Genomic DNA, 27,624 nt, shown 5'->3' with positions numbered 1-27,624 from the left:
TGATATTCCAAAGGAGGATGCTTCTATGAACATTATTTTGAATGGTTCACAGAGTTGGCTCAACTTTCACTTCAATTTCCAGCACCTCACATTATTATAGATTGAAAGAACAGTGCCAGTCTGCCAGTGCTTTTTGATGTAATGTGTGTGGTGTGCTGGATATATTTCATTCAAACCGATAGAATGAACAACACAAGTGTAGTGTGTTCTTTAGAATCAAATAATTTTGCTAGATATATAGCACAGAGCTACTTGATTTTCTTTAACTTACCCTTTACATTTAAATTTTTGCATTTGAGGACTTTGACCTTTTATGGTATAGGACCTCTATGGAGTCAGGATGGTTCTTCCCGGTTCCTGTGTCACTTCTTGAGAGCAAATCAAGTCCTTAGGTTCTTCTCTGTAAGCCCACTAAGTATAACAAAGTGTTTATATTTAGGAGGTGATTAATTAGTGTCTCTTGATTGAATTAATTATTGCCTAGTTACAGAGAGGTAGTGGCATGGGTCTGAATACCCAACACTTAGAATATACACGTAGAAAAAAATACATTCAAATGTTGGCTCCTCACTGAAGCCTGACCCACAAGGACAGATCAAGATCTCCTGTGATGTAGTCCATCAGTATGTCTCATCTTTAATTTGGAGCAATTTTAAAATTTACTTGCAGTATATATATTTTACCCAAGGTATTACATTTTTATGTTTTGCTATTATTCTATACATCTACTGATTATATGTAAACTTACTGTTTTAGTAAGCTATTTCGCTGCTGTGACTAAATGACCCAACCAGCACAACTGTAAAGGAAGAAAGGTTTATTTGAAGGCTCATGGTTCCAGAGGTCTTAGTCCATAAAAGGCCAGCTCCATTCCTTGGTTTTTGAGGTGAGGCAGAACATCATAGGGGAAGAGCATGGCAGAGGGAAGCAGCTTGCCTCATCAGGAAGCAGAGAGAAAGAGTCTCCAGTCTCGAGATACAAAATATACGAAAGATGACTAATACTGCCCTCCCATCCATAGAGATAAAAAAAAAAAAAAAAAAAATACAACAGTAACAAAATAGCAAGTGTTGATCCAGGTGAAGAGAAATTGGAACTCTTATGCACTGTTGATGGGAAAGTAAAATGGTACAGTCACTGTGGAAAACAGCAAAGGCAGCTCCTCAAAATGTTGAAAATAGAATTACCATATAATCCAGCAGTTTCACTTCTGGGTATATATCTAAAAGAATTGAAAACAGGGTCTTGAAGAGATATGTGTACACCCATGTTAATAGAAGCACTATTCACAAGAACCAAAAGGTGTAAATAACCTAAGTGCCCATCAATCGATGAATGGATAAAGAAAATGTACACATACAATGTTAAGTACTTGGAATACTTGAAAAGGACCACATTGTCTCATTCATAATGAAATATAAAGCTGTTGATCTTACAGAAGTGGGGTAGAGTAGTGGCTACCAGAGGCTGGGGAGAGTAGTGGGGAGGTAGGGATGGGGGAAGATTGATCAGTGGGTACTAATTTAGTTACATAGGAATAAGAAGTTCTGTTGTGCTCTTGCATGACAACATGGCTAGAAATTGCCGTAATGTTTTCTTTATTTCAAAAAACTAGGAGAGAGGATTTCAAAAGATTTCACCATAAAGAAATGATAAAGTTTCAGGAAATTTTTATGTTTAACTTGACCTTAAATGTTATACAGTGTATACATGTGTTGAAACATCACATACTACCCCATTAATGTGAATTTTTATGTTTTTATATATGAATTAAAATAAATTTAATGTAAACAAGGGGAAAAAGAAGATGACTCATTGCTGCTAACTTGGTTAACTTGTATTAATGCCCAAACTCAAAGGTCTGAGGTATAGGGGCAGATTTGGGTGGAGTAGAGAGAAGAGAAGGCCATTTGGCCTATGATGAATTTGAAATATGCAGGGCATCAAGCAGAGGTAGTTGAGGTGGTAGAGCATTCAGAAAATCTAACTCAGAGGTGGTGGAAAGTAGATTTCACACAGAAGAAAGAGAGATGGAAGTAACTCAGGGAACTTTTACAAAAATCTAGGCTACAATGACAGTCTAAATTAGGACATTGGGAATAGACAGTGAGAAGGAGTGATATTATTTCCTAATAAACCATTTTCTTTTTTTTTTTTTTTTTTTGGTACTGGGGATCGAACTCATGGCCTAGTGCTTGCGAGTCAAGTACTCTACCATCTGAGCTATCTCCTCAGCCCCCTAATAAAGCATTTTCATGAGGGTAAAATCTTAAACCAATGAAATTTGAATATAGGCTGCATATGTTGATTTTAAAAATTAAATAAAAACAAAATAGGCAATAAGAAAAATCCTATGACTCAGATCTCCATCCAGTCATGAATGCAGCTTTCAGAATTATAAGGATGACTATTTAATTATCTACTTTCAGTGCCAGGTAGTGTAAATAGAGCACTACTGTGAGGAGAAGACAGTAATTTCCAGCCTTATGGTCATAAAATAAGAATTCAGGAAGGTAACTGGTCTTGCTTGAATTTTGCTTTGAATTGAAGCTGTAAAGCAGATGCTTTAATTACTTTTCAGTAATTGATTTAAAATAGGAAGACAAACAGGAATTCCTGGAAGTTCTTTATTAAGTATAAAGCACATAATCTTTGACAGTAACGAAGGAAAGAATGAAGAATAAAGGTGGCATTTGGTTGGCTTTATGTAAATCAGCAAGTAGAGAAAGAATTGTAATTGAAGTGTTTACTATGAGCAAAGTTTGAATTATTAAATTCTAGTCAAAAGAAAAAACAGTAAGTGGCTAAGCATTCTGTCAATTAGAGGAATTAAGCATTCAGAAATGAAGTTGAATGACACCTCCAGTTGGTGGTGAAAGCAATAGACCTGCCTATCTGAAGCAACCAAATAAATTTGGAGAATCTTTCTAAGCTAAATGCTTGATGGTATGGAGAAGATTGAAACTAATGTGGTGAAATGCCAGAATATTATCATCAAAACAACAAAAGAAAAGGCTGATCATGTGGGGAACATGACATTTTACCCTCCTATGTGAAAGAGGAGTGAGAAGCCCAGCCCTGCTCCCTGGCCTTGTGTCTCCATCCACTATTCAGTCTTTTTGACCTTGGATGAGGTGCTTATCCTCTATGGGCTTCTTAACTTGGAAAATAAGGGGAAAAGAAGCTGGCTCCTTGACATTAAATTTATATAAAAACACTATAGAAAGTAAGGCATTATTTGAAGCTAGATGTTCCCAGATACCAAAAATGAAAGCTTAATTTTAGAAAACATATAATATCATCAGCAAAATTGAGCATAGTTCTTATATACCATTAAGACTTGAACAGATAGTATGTATCCAAGTAAAAATTATAGACCTGCGTTGATAGCAAATGCAGCAAGGAAAAAAAAATAAAAGTAGTTCTATTTTCTCTGTCTTCACTGGTTTGAACATGCTTATGTGATGCTGTAAATGTTTACTTTATGGCCAGAGCAAGGCAAGTTTGAAGTCGGAAGGTTTATTTTGATTGTTGAGTTTGCAAAATAGCACTGAGTGACTATAAGAAAAAAAAAAAATAGACATAAGGACAATGAAAAGAGTATGTGGAGAGATAGCATGGGTAATTGAATCATGTAATTAATTAAAAATAGCCAGGGAAAGTAATGAATTATAATTGGAAGATACAACTTGTGGTGATGGTGGTAAAAACAATGAATATATGAAACAGGAAACCAAAAGACCAGATTCCGGTCCTTGTGTAATCACTCTGTGAGCTGGTCAGAGTCTGTTTCCTCATCTGACAGATGGGAACAATAATAAAGCATTTATTATGAGGTAGTTTTGAAGATGAAGTTAGTCAATATAAATTTAATGCAGAATAAATTTCTATACTACAAACATGTAGCAACAAAAATATGCCTAGCAATGTCTTAGATACTAGATATACAATGATAATTAGGTATTGCTTATTCCCTGGAGTAGGTACCTAAACTTTTCTACACAAAAATTTAAGTACACTTTCATGTGTTTGTTGATCACTTGTATTTGTTCTTATGTGAATTGTATTTTTATAACATTTTTCTTGTGTTTTTGCCTTTGCCTTGACAATTGTCTTGTTTCTATTAACCATCATTATTACATACATTTTCTAGATCTATAGTGTATTTATCAACTTTGTTGTGGGTATGTGTTTTTAGTAATAGGTTTTCAATTTTTAAATGGTTAAATATAATTTTTTCTTTGTGGGTAAAGAGTTATTAGTCTTGAATAAGGAAGTGTTCCTAAAAATTTTATTTTCCAAGGCATGTATACATTATTGACTTACTTTTTATATTGTAATATGACTTGAATTTATTTTTAACATGGTATAAAATGGTAATACATTTTATTCACTTCCAAAAGAAACAGAAACTACTATGTACTTCAATGTTAATTCCTATAGTCACAATAGTCATTATTCTATATTCTCTTCTACTAAGTTATTTATTCCTAAAATGATCACAGATACTTTATAGCATGCTCTGATATCTAATATAAAAATGCCTCTTTGCTGTTCATCTTTTTCATACTTTTATTGGTTATTCTCAAACATTCTTCCATATGAACTATGAGATAATATTATCCAATTAATAAAAGAAAAACAATTGGAATTCTAATTGAAATGGCATTAAATACACACGCTAATTTGGGAAAATTGACCTTCATAATATTGCCTCCCTAACAACCACAGCAGCGCCCTTTGATCTGCCTTGCCAAGTGATTGGCTGCCAGTGCAGGGCTTACCTTTACGTTCCTTTGAATGGCACCCAGCCCATTTGCTGTAGGTGAAAGCAATTTGCTGATCCACACAGTGCTGCACCTGGTTTTACATGCAGTGCATGTAAGTTACATTATTTACATAGCCAGATTGTTTTAATTTCTTTATTGAATATTGACTGTGTCTTTGTACTGGTTTAATTAGGTACAGAGTCAATATTAAATAACTAAGCAGACTGGAATAGAGCACAGGAGGGAGGGTGTCTATGTGGGGATGAAGTGACTAGTTAAAAGAGAGGTGGATATGGATAAGGAATTCAAGGAGGACCCTCATTAACTCACACACATTGTCCAAACTGTTCATGGTCCCTGTTTATTCCTTATGATCTTATTTTATAACAGCTTCACCCATGAAATTACATCATATGTGGATTTACTTATACAACATATCTTTATTTATTTACTTAACCTAAAATATCTTTATTAGTGATCCAATTCTGACAAAAAGAAGTCTTCCTTTTCAACAAAACCTAAGACAGGAGGAGTTAAAATTGGCATTCAAGTCACATAAGTTCATTCAGCAAACAAATCAGAGCACCTACTCTGTTCTAGGCACTACCATTCCAGACACTGAAATACAGAGGTGGGCAAGAGCATGACCTCCGTTACTTGCAGACACAATTGAGCCTCTTGGCATTTGCTTGGCAATTATCTTAGCTATTCATTTTGAATTTTATCTGAAATTGAAAAAAAGAAACTAAGCAAAATTCAATTGATAGCCATGTAGAGTTATTGGTATACTTAATAATCATTTGTATGCTTAATAATCTCATATAATTTAATGGGAATAGATTATAGAGAATTACTAGACATGATCTAATCTGATTCAAAAATTCAAATAGTGGGAGTTTAATCAACTAAATTCTTATTCTTCTCCTTCCACTCCTCCTCCTTTTCCTTCTTGTTTTGGGGATCAAACCCGGGGCCTTGTGCATGCTAAGCAAGTGCTCTACCACAGAGCCATACCTTCAACTCTCAACTAAATTCTTTTCAGATTTTTAAAAAGAATTTTAACACATTTATTCCTGCTACTATCAACTAAAATGTTTTAGAGTTTACATTTCCCTTATCAAAAGTTCTTGGGACTGGAAGTGTTTCAGATTTTAGACTACTTTGGATTTTGGAATATTTGTATATACTACTATTTGAGTATCTCCAATCTGAAAATCTGAAGATTTTTAAGTATTATATCAGCTCAAATATTTTTTACTTATTTTTTTGTTGTTGAACCTTTATTTTTTTATGTATTTATCTAAATGTGGTGCTGGGAACTGAACCCAGTGCCTCACACATGCTGGATAGGTGCTCTACCACTGAGCTACAACTCCAGTCCTCAGCTCACATTTTTAATGTATCACTTTCTTTAAATTAAAGGATAACATGTTTGGTTTGTGTGCTAGAATTTGATTTTTGTTTCATTTCATGTTTTTATTTTTAATTTCACATTTTAGATTTCAAATTTAAGTAACTTGATAGTACACTTATCATTCACCATTCTAAGACTATGGGTTAGCGTTAGGGTTAGGGTTAGGTTTAGGGTTAGGGACAAGGAGGGTGGTAAGAATGGAAGAAGGAAGGACTGTATAGAGGGAAAAGAGGGGTGAGAGAGGTGGGGGGAAGGGAAAAAATAACAGAATGAATCAGACAGCATTGCTTTATGTAAATTTATGATTTTTAATTAAAAAAAGTTCAAATGAAAGTATATATCAAATATAATTAATATTAGAATGGTAGAAATTTTAAAAAGTAGTAACAAATTATTGTTAGGGATAGAGGGAATAAGTTATTCATATATTATTGATAGAAATAGCCTTTTTTTCAAAAGTCTTGAAAAAGCTTAGAATTGCAGTGCTTGGAATTTATATCATAGAAATTAAAGCTTCTACTTAAAAGTAAGTATTTATTATGACATTTTCATCCTGTTGAAACCCAGAAACAAAGCAATCATTAGTAGAATATGTCCATGCTTAGGAATGTTATGCCACCATTATAACATAAATATTAGAGGTATGCAGGATAACATGGATTTCCATGGGGTATTATTATTTGAGAAAAAAGTTTAATGATTTGTCCCAGTTAATAAAACAATAAAAAGTAAATTCTCTATATGTATCTGTACATATAGAGAGCACATATAGTTCTGTTCTATGTAGGATTATGAGAAACTCCTACACACAAGACACACACAAGTTGAAAAAGTATGTTAGACTTGCAGTGAGGGTGTGATACTTTTGTAAATGGTAGCTGGAAGAGATGGGCAAAGTAAGGGAATATGGGAGACTGGGTAAAAAGGGAAATGAGGGGAGAAGACTACCTCCCCAAAGTGTGTACACATGAATAATTTACATTAAAGGACATAAAAATATGAAAGAAATGGCATTGAAGCAGGGTAACTGAATTTACCTTTATTTGCAAAAACAAAAATCATAGATTTCAGTATTGTATTTTTGTGACAAAATAAATGTGACCCTCCTCAAAACTTAAGCCACTGTTGTGAATTCCCATTCATGGCAGAGCTGTCCCTTGTTTTCCATCTAATAACACATGTAGAAAGTGATGATATTGCTGGGAACACTGGGGTACTGGAGTTCTGTTCCTATAAAGCCATTTTCCATACCTTGTGCTCTGCTGCCCAGGTGGACAGGCTCAGCTTCAGAGAACTAGATAGTTATAATACTTGTGATTTTTCAAAAGACCCCCCCCCTTTTTTTTTTCAGTACTGGTGATATTGAACTCGGGCATGCTTTACCACTGAGCTACATCCCCAGCCCTTTTGTTATGGTTTAGATATGAGGTGTCCCCAATAAACTCATATGAGAGACAATGCAAGAAAGTTCAGAAGTAAAATGATTGGGTTATGAGAGCCTTAACCTAATCCATGCATTAATTCTCTGATAGGGACTAACTGGGTGGTAACAGTAGTCAGGTAGGGTATGGCTGGAGGAGGTGGGTCACTGAGGGTGTGACTTTGGAGTTTATGTTTTGTTTGGGGTGAGAGGAGCTTTCTCCCCGCCTCCTGGTATCATGTCCTAAGCTGCTTTTCTCCACCACACCCTTCAGTCATGATGTTTTGCCTTATCTTGGGTTTAGAGCAATGGAGCTAGTCGTTTATGGACTGAGACCTCTGAAACCGTGAGCCCCAAATAAACTTTTCCTTCTTTAGTTGTTCTTTTCTAGTCTTTTGGTTGCAGCAAAAAAAAAAAAAAAAAAAAAAAAAAACCAAAAAAACAAAAAAACAAAAAGCTGACTAAAACACCTTTTCACTTTTTATTTTGAGACAGGGTCTTACCAAATTACTTAGGGCCTTGCTAAATTCTGAGGTTGCCCTTGAATTCCTGCCTCAACCTCCTTAGACACTGGGATTACAGGCATATGCCCAGTTCTGTAATTTGTTTTAATGATAGATTATGTTCAATTGACTTAACGGAAAATTCTGTTTTTACATGTGAATTATATTAACTCATGATAAGTTTAAAAAAAAATAGGTACCAATTCCTTATATCCCATAGCCTGTATTTTCCCTCTGGGTGGACTATTTTCAAACAAGTATTGTGTGAATGCTGAAGAAAAAAATTTCTAGGACTAATTTTTAAGATTTAATTTTTCTAGAATACCTTCTGAATTTTATTTCTCTAACCAAATGCATTAATAATAAGGGAATCATCTTTGCCAAACATGTCAGGAAAGATTGCTTTTTGCTGTGAGATACAGAAAACTCAACTATGGAGGCTTAAATTTTCCCATATAACAAGTCTGGAGGTAGCATCCTGGGGTGCATCAGCAGCTCCCCATTTTCATCAGTATCTGAGGCTCCTTCTTTCTGCTTCATCTTTTGCCTGTGGCCTTAATCCCCATGTCACAATAGGGATCCATTTCATCAAGCAGGGAAGTGAGGTGAAGAGGCAGTATTTATGTGAAAACTTCCCCCAAACCTTGACCCATGCAACATGCCACACACAGTTACAAGGGAGACATAAACTTTTATTGGGGTATGTAGTGATAAAGACTTTCTCCTTGACCAAATTTCAGTTAGTTAGGCTCTTCTGAGTCCTCTTCCCAACCAGGCTTTGACTTTGACTAATCTTCGGGCTGCCCAGTCAATATTAGCAAAGAATCCTACTAAGTTAGTTATGATATGGTCACCCTTGATAACTGATCACATTCTTTATCTCCAACTGTTGATGTGTAAGTCTTTGGCCTGCCTTTAGCAAGAAGCCTGTTTAGGTTGATTTACTAAGCGCCTCTTTACTCTTGATATCTCCTCTTATTGACTCTCTTGCTCTGTTTGTTGGCTGTACATTCCCAGCTGTCTTTGGAGTTAACTAGATCTGTCTCCCGTATTGCAGTGGCCATGAATAAAACCTTCCCTACTGTGTTAACAAGTATAAGAGTAATTTTTTCTTTAACAATAGCCACTATGGACAGAATTAGGGTTCTATTAGCTAAGAAGAAGAAAAGAATAGAAAATAGCTAACTGTAACTGTGACACCAAAGTTCTCTTTATTCTGAAAGCTGATCATTTCTTTTTGAGGAACAAATGTTGACATGGAAGATAAATCTTTGTGAGTTCAGGACTTGCATTTCACTTGTGTCTCAGTGATATACCTGGGAACTCAGGAAAATGAAGCTTGTAAAACTTTTCTACCTACATATTTTGTAAAAGTATTGTGAAGTTTTAATTAGCAAATGGCTATAAAGTGATTTGAAAAAAGTTACTGCAAGCACATAATGCTTTGTTAGATAATGTGAGAGTAATTTCACAAAATCTGGATAACTGTCAAGTAATTAAAGGCAAATGCACTGTAGATGCTGTTCTGTGACTTCGGTTCATGTTCATCAGAGGCTGACACGCCCATTGAGGAGGGAGCAGATCTCATACTGCTCTGAAATGGTTCTTGAAAAATCCTTACTCCTCTTTTAAAATCACTTTCACCATCTGCTGGTAAAAGAATTGAAATGGCTGCCTGTGAACTAAGCAATTAAATGTGCTAATACAGTCACAGAGGAAAATGATTGTCACACCTGTTTTTTTTTTTAACAACAAACAAAATTCTACTACCATCCCCAAATCAAAAAAGAAACACAACAACAAAACGAAGACTATCTGATTTTCTGTGAAAACAAAACTTGAGATTCTTAAAAACAAAAAAGAAAACCCAAACCAACAAACTCAACTATATTTTCAGATGTTAATATGTATACTGGAAATGTAGTCATTTTGCGACACTCTTAATTATTAGGAAAATTAAAGTCTCAAGAAAAAAAACTTATTAAATGAACTTGACCTTGTGTTTTCTCTCCTTTTGGATTTTGAGGAAGATTAAAGAGAGGGAAGAAACAGGACTTTAATTGATGTTTCATCTTACTTTGTCAGTGAAATCCTTTATCCACCTACAAAAGGTAAGGATTATGTAGTTGTCTCAATTTAAGAAGTATTGGCGTATGAAAATTAACATGTATAAACAAGTAAAGAAATACATTGCTTAAGAATGAATCCACTATGTTGGGCATGGTGGTGCATGCCTGTAATCCCAGAGGCTCAGGAAGCTGAGACAGGAGGATCACAAGTTTAAAGCCAGTCTCAGCAAACTATTCAGGCCCTAAGCAACTTAGTGAGACCCTGTCTCAAATTAAAAAAATAACTAGGCTGGGGACGTGGCTCAGTGGTTAAGCACTCCTGGGTTCAATCTCCAGCGACAAAAAAAAAGAGATCTACTGAAACAAAATATAATAAAATGGAATATTTTACTCCTTGTATGGATACCTGAAAATTCTTAGCAAATATAGAACAAACATTTTTAAAAAATCTAACATTTAGAAATTAGCAGGCTGCTAGAACTTACCTTTTTGATCATTGTTATTCATTCATGTATTATTGTCTCCCACTTAAACCTCATACTCTTCTCTTACAGAGAAATTGTAATTGAGATGAAATTTAAAAATTCGCATGGATTATTGAGATTAATAAGTTTTAAACTCACTAAAATTATATAATGAAATTTGGAACATTAGAAGAGCTTCCTGGCACCAGGAAAATGTGTCTATTTAATTCATAATTAAGTCCTATCTACCACCCTGATATGCAGTGTGAGAACCATATACCATTCTAAATGAAGAAATTTCTGAGATTCATGGATTTGCAATTCCATAATCCCTTCAAGAAAAACTTACTTGACTATGAGGTTTTTACATAGTCTTTTTTTTTAAATATGTTCTCCCATAATATTTAATTTATTTAATTATTTTGGTGGTGCTGGGGATTGAACCAAGGGCCTTGGTCATGTGAGGCAAGCATTCTAGCAACTGAGCTATATCCCCAGCCCCATAGTCTTTATATGTAAAATTAATGTGGTACACAACATTTTGATTAAATAATTTTTCTAGAAATCTCTATTGTATGATGGTCAATATAGGATAATATCATGCTCTAATATTTCTTATAAACTGTATAGTAAACATTGTGTGACCCCCCCTCAAATATGGTAACACCTTCATTAAGCAATAAATATCAGTAAGTTTTTAATCCAGCTATTATTTGACTTCTATAATATGTGGAATATAATAATATTTTAGCAATATTAATAAAATTTTAGCTAAAAGTATTTCCCAATATTACAGTCTAGAATATAAAGACCCTCAACATATTCTTTTCTGGGATGGTATTATGTGAGTATTCAGGAAGCATTATATTACCTTGATACCTGGTAAGCTTCTAAGGGTTATAAAATAAATGAAGACTTAAGCTTAATAAAGCTTTTCTGTGGTGTAATGATTTTGTGTAGGTCAATGAACCCTGAAATAGAGCTTGCTATGAGAAAAAGCTCTTGAACTCAAAATATCTGTGTGGTGTATAATTGCTAGAGATTTTCTTTGGTCTAGTCTAGTTTCTAATACTAAAGTTGCTTAGTATTATTCATGTATGTGGGTTTTGCTTTTTGTACCAAATTGAGATTGCATTTAATGCTGTAATCCAGAGCTTACAAAAATAGCATTAAGCACCATTTGGATAAAGCTCCATAAAGGAAGCTGACTACTTGCTCTAAGGTCATGTTGTCTTGCAGTGCAGCTCCACCCCACCAATGAAACTCTCAGCAATAATACCCAGTGTTGTTGTTTTTTATAGGAATTTATACTAGGAATTTATACATATATGAAAAATATTGATTGGGGATGGCCAAATGCATATTCTGAATAAAATATTCTTTTTCCTAAGCAGTTAACTTGAACTTAAATTTGTATATTACAGACTCCAAATGCTATCTATTTCTTCAAAAAATAAGAAACTTTCTCCAACATCTCTTAAAAAAAATGACTATACCATTATTAGTTCCTCTTAGTAGCTCTGAAGTTGCTTTAGGTCCATATTTTAACTTCAGTGCCTTCTCTGAACTCATTTCTAAACCACTCCAGGTAATGGTGAAATTTAAAAGAAAGTATGTCCTCTAATATGCTTTAAAAAATGCCTTTGTAGGGTGGTGACTTGTTATCAGTGTTGTGTCCTCTTTCCAAGTCTGATTTTGTCCTACTTCACTGTGTCCTCTGTGTCAATGTGACTTGTGACTTTGTGATCCTGAATTTCTCCAGCCAGTTCTGGTGTTTTGGTGAGAAAGAGGCTGAGGCAGGCTCTCCCAGGTGTACAGAAATCATGAAACTCTATTCTGTCTGTGTGTTATTAACAGTATCTTCCTTCTTCTGAAGTCAATGGTTAATAATCACACATAATTTTTTTTGTATAGGCTAAAATCCCACAAAAATACAGCAAATAAATGGTAATAAAAGTGGTAAGAAATTTGAATTTCTCAGTGAGTGATTGGCAGTAGTTATTAGTTTCTCAGAGAAGCTGAATCATAACTGCATTTCATTTGTTCTTATCCTACAATGTAACTTTACAGAAATTACATCTTTTTTTGAGTTATGGTTAGTCAATCATTTTCTTGATTTGAAAGCCAGTGCTGACTTGTAACTATTTTGCAGTGGATTAGTGTCTTTTGCTATTTAACTTCTTGTTTCAAAGACCTATAATCTAACTGAAATAATCACCTCAAAAATACAGACTAGGTGAATGGTGATAATATAAATTATGTTTGTTTTTTTCCTCCCTCCTAGGGGAGTGCCAGTTTTTTCTTTGGAAAGTGCAAACAGTGTCTTTGCATAGTGCTCTCAGGTGGAGGCAATGGGTTTTCAGGATGCCAGACTGGCTAAAACTTTATTGCTTCTCAAGAAGAGCCTTATTGCTTCATGGAGGAAATAATAAACATGAAGAGGAGAGATAGTTCACAGTCTTGCTGTGGGCCAGTTTTCTGATTTCTTATTGACTACTAAATCTAGTGAAAATCTAGCTAGACATTGGTCTTACCTTGCAGTAGCCTCTCAGCACTGCCTAACTTCTCCCCCAGCCTCCTCTTTTCCAATACGCTCAGTTCTTCCAACTTGTGCAGTTCTTCTTTGCCTTTGTTTATACTGTGTCTTTAGCCAACAACTCCTTTCTCCCACCACTACTTCCACCTGCCACAGTTCTTATTGTCCTTCATGAAGTCCTTTCCATCTCCTTTGTCAGATGTGTTTTTTCCCTCTCATTGGGACTCCTAAAATAATTTCTTCATACCTCTCATAAAAAAAAAAATTTATATTCTTCTTTAATTATTATTTGTTCATGTTCCTGTTTCATTCCTCCCATGAACTACTGTGAAATTCCTAAAATTAGAAGCTATGTACTATTAGTATTTAAGTATCCAACCAAGAAGAAGTTAAGGCATTGATAATTAATTAAATGGACATTGTGTATAAATTCACACATCAAATAGCTCCAGAAGATTCCATCCTAGGAACCATTGTCTCCAAATTCACGTTCACTTAAGTCAAGTTACTCCTGAAAGACATGGCTTTATGTTCAGCCAGAATAAGATAGCATCTTTAAAAATTGGTCTTGATTCCGTGGTCTGTTATCACAGAACGTATCTTTCTACTTGTATAAAGTATAAAAGAGGAAAAATGATCTAAAAATCATCACCCTGAGTGCAAAACCAGGCACTTGACTCTTAATATGACCACAAATATAGTCATATATACATAATCACATACTTGATCATGTCGAATGTCTGATTCTGAGACATTCAAATGCTTCCTCTTAAACTCCAATTTATCTCATAAATTTTCTATAACTACATGGGCAACTTTTAAGGCCATAAAAAGAATCTTAAAGATTAATAAATTGGAAGATGATGGTTTGTATATAAGATCAAAACATCAGTTTCTTCTTTCTTTCCTGTTAATAGTAAAATATAATACTGTATTGTGTTTCTGAAAGTCTTTCTGTTTCCAATAGGCTAATCTTTATCGGTTCTTAAAATTTATTGTGTTGATCCTAGAAAGAAAAGTATGTAATTACTGGAAGTTTAGGGAAGAATAAGTAAACTTCAGTTAATATATAAAACTTGATCAAAAGAACAAGGAATATGCAAAGTGAACTGAGGATGGGGAAAAATCATATACGCCTTCAGTATTTAATGATTTACTCTTAATTATCCTATTTTTAAATTGAAAACCTCTAACTTCATCATTATCTAATAAAGAAAAATAATAATGTAATGAAAACACTGAAATATTGATTGACAGGTTGGACAGTATTCCGTTGGAGAGTGCATGATGGAAAATAGGCAACATACCTATCTGTCTTGGCTCCATCTGTCTAACTTCTTGTCAGTCATCACCTAAATAGGTGATAGCACTTACAAAGACTTGGCACTTGACTTGTGTACATACAAAACACAAAAATGAAGTGGAAAAATGCATGGGTTTGGAGTGTAGATGGGAATTATTTTCCTTGACAATCCATTTTCTTCCCTACTTAACACGAGTAACACCAGGAAGAAGTCAAATTGCCACTCTGGGTTTGGCTATCTTTAGTAATTACAATGCTTTGCATTTTTCTCAAGTATATTTTAGTAACGCTGTATTTAACTTTTTAAAATGAGGTGAATAATGCAGCTTACAGAAACCTCAGACTGGACCCTTAAACATTAAGACCATTTAATTTCTGAAATAGGTGCACACAGGATTAGTTGGCAGAAGGATGCTTTTAGTCCCAATTCTGGCACTTTGAAACTGGGATAGCGATTACATATCAGAATCCTAAGCTTGTGGTGTATTTGAAGTAGAAGTGTTGAAAAGACTATTTAGGGGTAGTGATAAATGACCCAAATGAGACAGCAGTGACATGGCTGAGTATAATTCTAAAGATTAAAAGACTGGCTTCTACTGTTTGGCAGAAGGCGGATTGGACATGACTCTGGTTAATACTGATTAAGTGACCTTGAGCAAGTGCTTAAGTTCTCTAGGTCTCAGTGTCTTTGTAAAACCAGTGAAGTGAATAATTGCTGAGATCCCTTTTATTTCTAACATCTGGGATAAATTTGAGCCGGCAGACAGCAGCAGATACTTTGGAGTTTGGGAACCCCTTGCCTTTAAGATGCACAAACGAAGGCAATACCTGTGCGCATTTAGGTGGGCCTCCTTATATCCTGTGACCTGTTTTGACCATACGTAGAGCTTAACTTTTAGTAGCCATGGAGGATGATAGGCAATTTATTGTAACCTTTGCATTTGTAGCTTCAGTTAAATATTGCTTGATCATCTAAACAACAGTATTATAGTTCCTTCCCTGTGTTCAGACTTATTCTTACAGACTTAGGGTTTTGGAGACTAGGGCAGATAGCTCTTTGATGTACTTCTGTTATCTGTGACACACCTTTTCTCCCTATTGTTTCTCACTTAAACAGGCATTTATATACCCAGGAGATGAGAGCACCTTGACTTTCAGGTTTCAGTCAGACTTGACTTTCTTGGAACCTGTAATGTCGGAGTAGAAATTTCAAAGGATGCGTAGAAATTGTCCCAGTGAACTAGGATAGGGCTTTCCAGAAAGCATACTAAATGGAAAGAATACCTGCAAATTTCCAGAGAGGAAATATCACGTAGCCCCCAGTACATCCTTATTTTTGTAGAGAAGTTTGTGATGAAACAGACAACAAAGTTCTTAATTTTGGTAAAACCTAATTTTGTCTTCCTATTAATCCATAAGACCAGGACTATCTGATAAAATATAATATGAGCCAATACCTAATTTTAAAATTTTTAGTAGCTACATTAAAAAGTAAACAGTCAAAATTAATTTTAATGACACATTTTATTTACCTAAATTATGTAATACACAGATAATCCCCGATTTATGATAGCTTGATATAGGATTTTTTAACTTTATAATGGAAAGAAAGTATAACCAAGTGGTATGACCATCTTAACATGTAAAGATTATTAATTATATTTTAAGTACTTTTTGTGGTACAAAATCTTCAAAATTCAGGGGCAGTTTACAGTTGATGCACATCCAGTTTATACTCTAAATTTTCATCTGAAATACTCAATCTTTATTTACACACATCACAAAATTATACTTAAAAATAGATTTGCCATGTACATGCCTGTAATCCAAGATACTCAGGAGGCAGGAGGATTGCCAGTTTGAGACTAGCCTAGGCAACTCAGTGAGACCCTGTCTCAAAATAAAGTAAAAGGGGCTGGGGATGTGGCTCAGTTGTAAGAGTCCTTGCCTAGCATGTGTGAGGCCCTGGGTTTAATCCCTACTATTGCCCAAAAGAACAGAAAAGAAACCCAATGCTTAAAAAAAAGAGAATTATATACTCATTTTGCCCAAAACATAAGAAATTTTAAAATAACTGAATTAGATATGTTTTAAAATAAAATTATAATTAAATAAAATTATTTTATTCAAATAAAATTGTTTCTCACTCATATAAGCCATATTTCAAATTTTCAATCTAAGGTAACCTCTTTTCATCACTTCTTTTCTCTTACTATCTAATAATGGTCTAAGCCACCATTATTCTCTTTTCTTTTCTTATTGGGGATTAACCCCAGTTGTGCTTTACCACTGAGCCGCATCCCCAACCAATTCATTTTGTTATTATTATTTTTTAAAATTTTGAAACTGGGTCTTGCTAAATTGCTTAGGACCTCTCTAGCTTGCTGAGGCTGGCCTTAAACTTGAAATCCTCCTGCCTCAACCTCCCACCACTGCTTCAGGCATGCTCCATCACACCCGGCCCATTCTCATTTCTTAACTGCACTGTTTATACTCTTGCTCTATTCAGTCTATTGTCAACCCCACATCTGTAACATAACACTCTGTGCATAATTCCCAGTCTGAGTGAAAGCCAAAGATCTGATAATGGCCTCACAATTCTACTTGTCTATCTGACCTGAATGCTTTCCCCTTTTCTGGGTTTATTGACCCCTGTTCTCTTCTGGAAACCTAAGTCAGGCTCCTATGTCAAGACCTCTACAGGAGGCCTGTATCCCTCTCCCTCCACCCTGTATTGCTTACTTGTTCCTCTCTTCTGACTTTTACTCAAGTCACCCTCCCAGGGAAGCATTCTCTGACCAACAGACCTGGCCCATTGCTTCACTGGGACCTCTGTGTAAACAAGAAAGTGTTGCTCACTCTGGAGGCTGAGTCTGTGCTTTTTAGCTGGACAAGCAGACAGGCTGTTGGGCTACTGCATCTCATGGTACCTGAGGGACATTTTAACCCATGTGATTAGTGTCTCTAGAGAAATCTGTCTGGAGAGTTACCTGGAGCCACTTTTGTGCAAAGAATGAGACCTTCTTTCTCTAAGCAGTTTTCAGCCCATACTACCTGCCTCAATGGGCACCGTTGTGTACTGCCAAAATGCACTATGCAATGTGTAGGCCCCGATGGCCACTCTACTCACCTCCCACCACACATCCCCAGTCCCTTTGTCACTTTATTTTTCTACAAAGCATCTACCATCATCCAAGGAATGAAAATGTTAGGCCCCTTGTTCAAAAAGCATTAAGATTTCAAGATGGTGATAGCAAGGTATCAGGCAAGCATGAGGACTTCTGAGTCTGGGGTTTTGGGCATTTGCCCAGGTCACATGCCATAAAACTGGCACTGTCACTATCCGGTTTTACTCATTTGTTCTGTTTATCATGTGTCTTCTTACATGAGAATATAAACTCAGAATATAAGCAGCAGCTAGAATAGGTTATTGTGAATAAATTAATATGGTAAATACTAGGCTACAGGCTTTAAATATACTATCCTCAAGACCAATTTTGCAAATGAGAGAGCTGAGTCAGACAACACTGTTAAAACTTCTTTCACATCTGGGGAGGTGGAGGCAAGTAAGCTTCTCCCTACCTCCCCAGATGTGAAGAAAGAAACTAAGACTCAGTGAGATTTGACAACTTCCCTAGGAGTGTACATATGAGTGCCAGGTATTTATCTTTTCCTTCAGGTCCTACTTCAGGCCATAACTTATTTTTGGCTCTTCTGCTTTGAGTGAGTGAAGAGAATAGTCATGTGAGGAGAGGCAGCCACCAAATACATTTCTCTATTTCTCTCCTTATATTTGAAAATGCCCTTGATGCCTTTTATGTGTATTGTAAATTATCCCATCTGCTCTACACAAAACATCTATGAAATAGATGGAGATTGTGCTTTTTCTACTTTGCAGATGTGGTATTTGAAATCCACGTTGGCTAAGATGAAGCAACTAGTTAGGAGTGGGACTGGCAGATCCTGCATTTTGTGATTTTTTTTTTTTTCTCATTTGAGAGGCCGGGGATTCGAACCGTGATCCTCGCGCATGCTAGGGGAGTGCTCTCCAAAAGGAACTATTTCTTCAGCTCCAGATCCTACATTTTAAAAGTCCCCATTTCTCTCTGTATTAAAAAAAAATAATAATAATGCTTTTAATTTGTTTCAAATTTCTTCTTCAAGAAATGCCTACCACTTTTCTATTTCTTTTATGTGAATATACTGAGGAATTTAGATGTATATATTTTTAGCTATATTTCTTCATCAGGCTTAGTGAAATAAGTGAGACTCAGAAAGGTAAGGGTGCTTTCTCTCACATGCAGAAACTGGAGCAAAATGAGGAAAACCAAAAGGGATCATATGAAAATAGAAGGGAGCTCAGTGGAGCAGAGGAAGGGGATTGAGGGGGAGGAAAGAGGGACCTAAAAAGGAAGGAACTGTGGAATGAAATTGCTAAATTTTGCTACATGTGTATATGAATATGCCACAGTGAATTCCACCTTTATGTTTATAAAGCACTAATTACAAAATCAAAAAGTAAAATAGAAAACCAATAAAGTAGGAAAAAAGGGAGAGAAGAAGTACTGGAGACTGAAATGAAGCAAATTATATTCCATGCATGTATGATTATGCCAAATGAACCCCACTATTATGTGTAACTATAGTGCACTAATAAAAATATTAAAATACTTTTAAAATACTTTGATTCTTGTTGAGCTTGTATAAATTCCATAATGAAAAGTAAGTTTTTTTTTTTTTAAATAAAGAATTAGAGTTGCTGAGACAATGGATGGACTTTGAAAGTGATATGGCATGGCACATCAAAGATTTGGTAAGGTGTTTATAAATATAGGTAGCTGGATGAATTATTTCCTTGATCCAATGATTAAATGGCAGTTTGGTCTGGTGACTTTTGATGAATTTCTGAAGAACTATGATGCAGGCAGTTGCTTATGATGAATTTCTATCAATTGAGAAACAGATTGTATTTCTGGGAAAGGTAGCTTAAAATATTTCTTATCATTTTTGTACTTGAGTTTCTTGGCATTCACTATTGAATAATTATTTCTGGATAATGTTGTCAGAACCAGATATTCTAAAAATAAAGCGTGCTCTCAGAAATAGTACTTTCTTAGGATAAGGATATTTCAGTAAAACCTAGCACTTTGCATATGGCACTTTGCAGTTCTGTTTCTCATCCTGATTCAGTTGATGATATTGTAAGTCAATAATTAGTTATATCATATTCTTATACCAGAGTTAGTTATTGTGTATGAATTCAGTGAAGTGTATCCATTTCTTCATAAATCTTATCTGATCTGAGACAGCTAGGTGTTCTTTACTTTATTCATTAAATATATATCCTGAAAAGTGCTAACTATGTAAATAGAACCATATATTAAATGTGGTAGGGAAGTAGTTATTTAAATCCTTTGACTAAACAGAGAATCTTGAAAAATCAATCTATTTTATTTGCTTATATTCTGATTTAGGCACTTTCCTTGTTCCTTTCAGAGTTAGCCACTGGATTTCCTATGTGACAGGTGTAGAGAATGACAGTGTGGAAATTTCTCTCCAAGCAATTCTCCCTGTGCTCCAGTGTTTTGAATACAGCTTCTTCAAGGTAGAAAAAGATCTGTATCAGATGCTGCAAACAGCATGGAGAAATATCTGGAAAGGTTGAGATCAACTGATCTTCTGCTTTGATGCAGGGTTTTCCCAGCAAATGAGCATCTCATCTGTATATGTATGATGGCCCCAGGAGTTAGTTATCTTATATCAGATCGCAGAGTCCAGTTTAGCAGATAAAGAAGTAGAGGAAGGATCTTGTCCTGGTATAACAATTTGGTTCCTTCCTGAGGCACTGATCATAATTTCCGTTGGTGTTTGGACTCAACGTTCATTTCTGATGAAATGCTTATCTTCTTTCCCCCTACTTCCCTTAATTAGTGTCATTATAGGTGGTGTAGCATAGGCTTTATTCCTTAATTGTGGATTCTGAGCTTCTTATGAATGGGTGGTTTGAGACCCTGGGTAACTGTCAGCCCAGCTCCCAGGGGACCTTCTGGACAGATTAGATTTGCTATAGGATTGGGCATGTAGTTCAGTGATAGTGCACTGGCCCTGAGTTCAGTCCCTAGTACCGGAAAAAAGAGGGTTGCTGTTTATTTTTCTTACTTCGTACCATATCTACTATGTTACTGTTGCTGCAAGGTTTGAACAGTTTTAGACTAATTAAACAGGAATATTTTTAAGCCCTTGGGTTAAGTCTTGTACTAGTAATTGTGTATGCATTATTTTATTTAATCTGCATGACAATCTACTGAGGTGGATGTTACCTGCCTCTTACCTGAAAGCGGAAACTACAGCTGAGAGCTGTTCAGAATGTGTTGAGACTTTAAAGAAATTGAACTGTGATTTGAACTCAGTATGATTGCAAATTCTTTGTTTTTACCTTGATGCTATGAAGGTTTAGAGATAAATCTAGAAATAATACAGATTCAGATTAGCATGTGAAGGATCTTTGTTGCATCAGTCTGAATACTTCCTTACCTGGACCTATAGGTCTTTTCACTATGTGGAAGTAGACTGGGGAACCTGATAACCTCAGTTGCACAAACTCAATTTTCTACTGACTCTCATGGTTGCTTTTAACTTATCTTAGTTTTCATCATTCCTTAGTCCCTGGAGATAGCAGTCGGTTGCCCACATAAGTCCACTAGTACTTAATATTTGGCTTGATGATTGCATCAAATAGCAGAGTCTGCCACATAGAGTGATTTCCCATGGACATTCCTAACATTAAAGAATCAACTCTGCCAGGAAGAAGGAAGCTCTGGGAAGGTTCATGGAACCACTGCATGTAGAAAGTCAGACTTATTGGATGGGAAAGAAGTGCTTTGGGGGTCTGTTTCGGGGCATTAAAAGAGTTAGGGGTATGGATGGTATCATTCCTCTCCTTGCTGTATCTACCATCCGCTCTTCACTTTTCACCTCTCTAGTTCCTTCTTTTTACAACCTTGGGAAGCATCATTTTTACTGCTTTCACTAAAGGGCTCCCACCTTTACCACCTTAAAGTTGCTTTTCCAAGTTGAATGCAAGTAGCAAAGGAATGTGCAACACAATACCTTATGTTGCCACAGTGGCACTGATCTGCTGGAATCAGTGGGCCACATTTGTGGTGGCTCTTCAGGGACTATTTCCCAAATAGGAAAATTTGCAAACTAGTTTTTCTTCCCCCTTTAAAATAATGTTTAGGTGTTTTTTATATATGTATACTAATAATATACATTATTTTTGTATAAGAAAATTAGCTGGATAAGGAAATTAGTTCTCTGGGACAAAATCTGATTTGAAATGAGCAAATGATTTATAATGTTATTTGATGTAGCTCCAGTACAAAAGGTATATGGCAAAGAAGGAAATTTATGATTAGGTTAGAAATTTGTAAGGAATGTAAACATTAGTGAAGCCAAATTATCTTCTAATACATTTTTGTAGGCAGACAAGAGCACTACATGCAGAATCTTGATTATGTATAGAAATTCTCTGGCACATACCTGATCCAAAAATTGGTCTGCTCTATATTGCTTTTTATGTCCCAGAAGATTTCCCCAAGAAGATAATTCATCTGATAAAGTTGCTATATAAGCCCACAGTGCATTTTAAAACAGAATCTCTTGTAATATTACAAAATGGCAGTGACCACCAGAGACACATGGAGCTAGAGTTAAACTGCACATTCCAAGCTAGAGATTAAAATAGCTTGTTTCCTTTCAGTTTTTGAAACTACTGGGAGAAGCAGAGCAGATCCAAGACTTTGTGCATTGTGTAGAGTTTCACAAAAGACCACAGGTAAGCTGCAACCAGAATTACACGGTAGGCATGTGGTTTCCTCGTTGATGGCTTTCATAGAGTATGATTATTACAGAAAGGCATTAAAAGGTATCCAATTTCACAGCAGCTGGACGGTGCTGAGTGTTCACACAGCACACGATCAGACATTGTTCCCTCTTTATTACATTGCTTTGAATTAGAGTATTACAATATTTACATTTAAAATTATCTTCATGTATTAGATGAACTAAGGTACCTGATTTTTCCAATCTAATATAAACATACAGCATGAGGATTAATTTTGGTATGCTCTTAGCAGGGATTAATTATGAGTGCCAGAAGACAACATGTGGAATGAATCAGTGTTTCTGGTAATCCTAAAATTGAAACTAAACAAAACAAAATAAAAATACACTGTAATCACAGAATGCCTTATAAGAAGCTATAATTATTAATGATAATGATTAAATTGATGGTGGCATGAGGAGCAAGAGCTTGTTGACCAGCAAAATTTCCTTAGCTATTTTGACATGTAGCAAAAGGAAATAAATGATCTCTCATCTGATTTTCTAGTCACTTATTTTATGAAACCAACTATCAATCATCAGGCTTCTTGTGGTATTTATAAAGATGTTGGCACCAAATTAGTTCTGCCATGGATCCTCTGAGGGCTTAACAACAAGGCTTTCAAACGAAGTATGCTTTCACGTGGACCATTGTGCCTCATGGCACCTGACAAACTGGATTACAGACATTGCTATTCATGGGAGTTAGTTACTTCCAACCTCATGCAGAACATCATAAGAGGAAACCAGAAAAATCTGAAATGATGTTCCAAGGTCTTGAGAAATTTAATTCTGGTGGGGCAATAAATCTGAAATAGCCCCTGAATCTGATATCCTAAATTATTGTCCTCAAGTAATGTCTTAAACTATTGCTCTACCAGGTGGAGACAGTGTAAAGCATGATGACTAGGGACAGGGACTTTGTTTCCAGCAGTTCAAATCTTGGCTTTTCTCGTGAGTATATATGAGGTTTCAACTTTCTTATCCTGCAAAGCAGAATAGATAGTGTTTACTGTCTCTAATAGTGTTTATTACTCAGAGGGTCACAGTGAAGAGAAAGGTGATAATCCACACAAAATATTTAAGTACAGAGACTACCAGAGACTGTACTAAGTGCCCAGTGAATGTCTTTGCTATTTTTGAAGTAGCTTCTAAATCGCCTTCAGGGGTCCAAAGATGTAAGCTTCTTCATCTGCCCTTAGTTTAGTGCTCAAGTCTTCCTTTTTATGCTGGGAAAGGAGAGTTAATCTTTATAATTTATGGTTATACATTCACTTTTTTGAAACTTAAGACTGTTTTGTATGTCAGATTCAGTTTTCAATTTCTCTTTTTCTTCTTCTCATCAAGAACCATCCTAAGTTCCAAAGGGTTTTTGGGTTGTTTAGATAGCAAGGAGGTATCAAGTGGTCTGTGTTGCTTTTCATTTACCATCTGCTTCTCTTGTGCAAATATATTGTTTGTTCCATGAGGAAATTTCATAGAGACCAATTTGTGGTTGCTTGGTGGACTTCTGCTGGTTTGGCTTCACATTGACTCTTGATACCCAATTGCCTGTTCTACTTTTTATTGCCATTTTTAGATCATTCTCCCTTTGTCCCCTCTAAAACATCCTAGTATTCAATCTTATGTCAGCAGACCATATGATCCTCTATGTCTCAGTGTTCTATCAGCTGATCCTTGAATCATTCTTCCGTGTTTCTTGTTGCTTTTACCTCCTACTGTCCATTGTTATTCCTGTTTTAATGGAAAGCAGTTGTAATACATATGTACATAATCCTTCCAGCACTTTCTTAGCTCAGTTTCTTGAACTTTCCTTCTCGTGTAGTCTTGTCTTTTTTCTTGCCCTCATCTACTTAATCCCCTGGTCATGCTCTACATTTTCTTACCAATAACAGCAGACCTCAAATAATTTCAATTTCAACTGTGTTGATCTTTGACTTCCATCTATGATCTTTTAATTTAATTAATTTGATCCTGACATTTTTCTGTATCTTTCATTAAGCCTTCAACAGCTCTAAGATCTTCAATTCGTTAGTCCTACCTCTTATTTACTGTTCCTCAGTTTCTTTATTCTCTCACCTTTCTCACCTAATTCTAACCTGTTAGTCGGTTCTTTTTATTTACTGCCTTGCATACACTCTGACTCTCTTGCTCTTCTTTTGCCTCATCATCCTTTCTTGGAGGACAAACTTCTTTAAATTCGACTTCTCTGTTTCTATACTGATGCAACCGATAGAGGCTTGAAAAGACAGGTTGATTGGTCTTACTTTAAATTTGTAACTCTACATCTTTAAATGGGCCTTGATGTGCCTTCCTTCACTAGTTTGTTCACTCTTCCACTCTCTGCATGAGATTTCACCATTTCTCCTCTCTCAAACCTTAGTCTTTGCTCATTCCTCTCTGGGGAGAGCCTGATGGTCCTACTTCCTGTTTTATTGAGAAAGCATCAGCAGAGAGTGTCCACAGATTCCAGCATGCATTTATGGGCCCCAGGGTCTGCCTTCCATTTTCTCTTATAACAAACAGAGCAGTGACTCTTGGCCAGCAGGTACACTACAGTTACAGCTTTGTAATATTGCTGACACTTCTGCTCCTGCACCAGGCTGATCCATCAGAACTGTCACTTGGGGCCTTGGTGTTGTGTTTTCAAACGGACTCCCCAGGGATATATCTGCCAGCTAGCATTGGCAGCTGTCACCAGAGAAGTATCTTCATTTCTATCTAACTCCAGTTCCTTCACTTGCTCACTGGAGTCCATTTCCTCTCACCTTCCCAGGACATGATTCTAGGAATCCTTCCTTTTGTTTCCATTGTCAGTTTTTCACCTCTCCACTACATTATTTTTGCTAACATATTAACATGCATTATTTCTCCACTATGTTTTGGACAAATGGAGCTTGACCAACAGTGTCTTTATCTTGCTTCCTTTGTAGTAAAACTTGCTCTCCTTTCCATCTCTCTTACACTACACCTAGTCTGACTTTGTGTCACTACTCCTTCAAATCTGCTCTTATTCAAGGTAACTGAAGATGTTCACAGGGCAAATGCAAGTTCTCATCCCACTTGATCAATTAACAGCATTTGACATAGCAGATGATACACTTCTTGATAATCTTTATTAGACTTACAGAACACTACACTTGTGATTTTTCTCCCACTTAGATTTTTCTGTCTTATTTCCTGCTTGCTTCTCTTTTTTTGACCTCTTAATGTTGGGGAAGCCTGGGACTTAGTCTTATTCCTGATCTCTTTTCTGTCCACATTCACTCATAGTTTTATCATGAAGTTGTGTGCCTTTAAATACTATGAATATGCTAATCATTTGTTTTCAGATCTCTCTCATTTATATGTTCAATTACTTAATTCACATTTCCACTTAGAGAACTAATACACAGCTCAAATATGATGGAATCAAAATCGAGTGCTTGAATCTCCAACCCAAGACAAAGCAAACAACTAACCAAGCAAGTAAATATCTGTTTCATCCAGAGCCCTTTCATCTCATATACTGGCAATTCTATCCTCCCATTGTTCAGACTCCAAACTTTAGGATCATTCTTGAGTCCTCTGATTCTTATACACATTTAATCTATTGTAAGTCTTCTTACTTTTCTCTTCAAATGTGTCCTGTACCTAGTCACTTCTCGTCACCTTCACTGTTACAGCTCTCTCCTAAGCCAGCAGCATGACCGACTTGGGTTAGTCTGTAGTCTCCTAAGTGTCTCTTCTCTAGACCCTCTCCACAGTGTATCTGTATCAAACAGCTAGAGTATCTAATTTAAAATCTAAGGCAGATCTTGTCATTCTTCGACTCTAACACTCCTGTGGCTCTTTTCCTGAGGAGGAAAAGCCAATTCCTTACCTGGTCAACAAGTCCTCTCATCACTGGCCTACCATTTTCTTCCTGATGTTGGCTCCTATTCTTTCTTCTTCCATCTGCTCCAGCCACACTGAACACTGAATCCACTAGTCACACTCCAACCTCTACATCTTTGCATTGGTACTTCCATGGGGAATTTTTTTTTCCCAAATATTCATTCAACTTCTCCCTCATCTCCTTTAAGTCTGTACCTTTTAAGTATGGAATTCTCTGGTAATTCTCCATTTGTCCTTTTTATTTTTCCTTCACAGCATCTTAATGTAACCTCAGTGAATATTTGTTATTAAACTATTATTATCATTATTATTTTCTACTATTCTATATAGGGTAGGGGAGGAAATTTTTTATGATTTATATATTTATTTTTGTGCTGGTATCAAACATAGGGCCTCTTCTACAAACTGACAAGTACTTTATCTCTGAGCTACATCCTCAGTCCTGGAAATTTTTTCCCCCACCTTCCTGGGTTCTTTGGCTGAGGCCCTAGGAATTAAATTGACAAAGGATAGCTAAAGAGAGAAAAACAGAGTTTAAATAGAGTTTATTAATATGCACAGACCATGCATAGGACAGCAAACAAATGGAAGGTAAGTACATGTGGGAAACTATTGGAAGATAAGGGTTATTTTAGCAAGGTTTGTTTGATGACCCACAATGGTCCAACATTTCAACTTCTTCAGGGCCTTAAAACTTCCCAGAGTGAGAGAATTTATAGCAGTTCTCATTTCTAAGTTTTTGCTTTTAGTCATAGAGAGAAAATCTAAGAAGGCTTCTTTTTGCATCTGTTGATTCTCATTTGTCTCCAGCTCAAAATCATCCTGTGTCACAGTGGCATATTTTGGGGTGGCATATTCTGATCCCCTACAATAGTGTATAATAGTGTACTTATGATTTATTCAATCGTCAATTGAGCTAATGAATATTCTTTCACAGTCGCTGTCTCATTTAGCATCTAAATTAGTGCTGATTGGTTACATTGATTATATATTATATGGACACTATAGATATTTTCATTTTAGTGCTTCATAATGTTGCAAGTAGTCCAAATGCAATCATTACGTTATTTTAAAATTTCACATATAGTGATTTCATGTTGGTAATGAACTAATGAGACAGCATTTTAGCTTGAGTCAACATTAAGAAAGTAATGTGAAAAATTGAGGGTATTATACTGATAAGCTAGGCAAAAAAAATGTACATTTGTCTGAATTAAGCAACTGAAACAGCCTACTGTCTTGGGTTGAGCAATGAGCTATTATTCATTGTCCTGTTTCCTTCTTCCTTTTCTTACTACAGGTTTAGCCTCAATGATCAAAAAAGATGAATGACGAAAATTGAACATTATACACTTAAGATTATAAAATAAAATACAGTGACATAAT

General features: G+C 35.7%; 1 protein-coding gene across 4 annotated transcripts in view; it reads left to right on the top strand.

Moving 5' to 3' along the window:
• TAFA2 (TAFA chemokine like family member 2) overlaps positions 1–27,624 on the top strand; it is a 445,765-nt gene that overhangs the window by 207,343 nt on the left and 210,798 nt on the right. For 2 of the 4 annotated variants that reach the window (XM_079139703.1, XM_079139702.1), the window contains exon 2: positions 22,241–22,315. The exons of the other annotated variants lie outside the window; for them this stretch is intronic. The gene's annotated coding sequence lies outside the window, so the exon portion shown is untranslated. The remainder of the gene's footprint in view (positions 1–22,240; positions 22,316–27,624) is intronic. 4 annotated transcript variants of the gene reach the window in all.

This window comes from Sciurus vulgaris (genome assembly GCF_902686455.1).
Source record: "Sciurus vulgaris genome assembly, chromosome: 5".
Taxonomy (NCBI): Eukaryota; Metazoa; Chordata; class Mammalia; order Rodentia; family Sciuridae; genus Sciurus; species Sciurus vulgaris.
The sequence above is the reverse complement of the archived record's forward strand: the minus strand, read 5'-3'. Positions and strand labels throughout refer to the sequence as shown.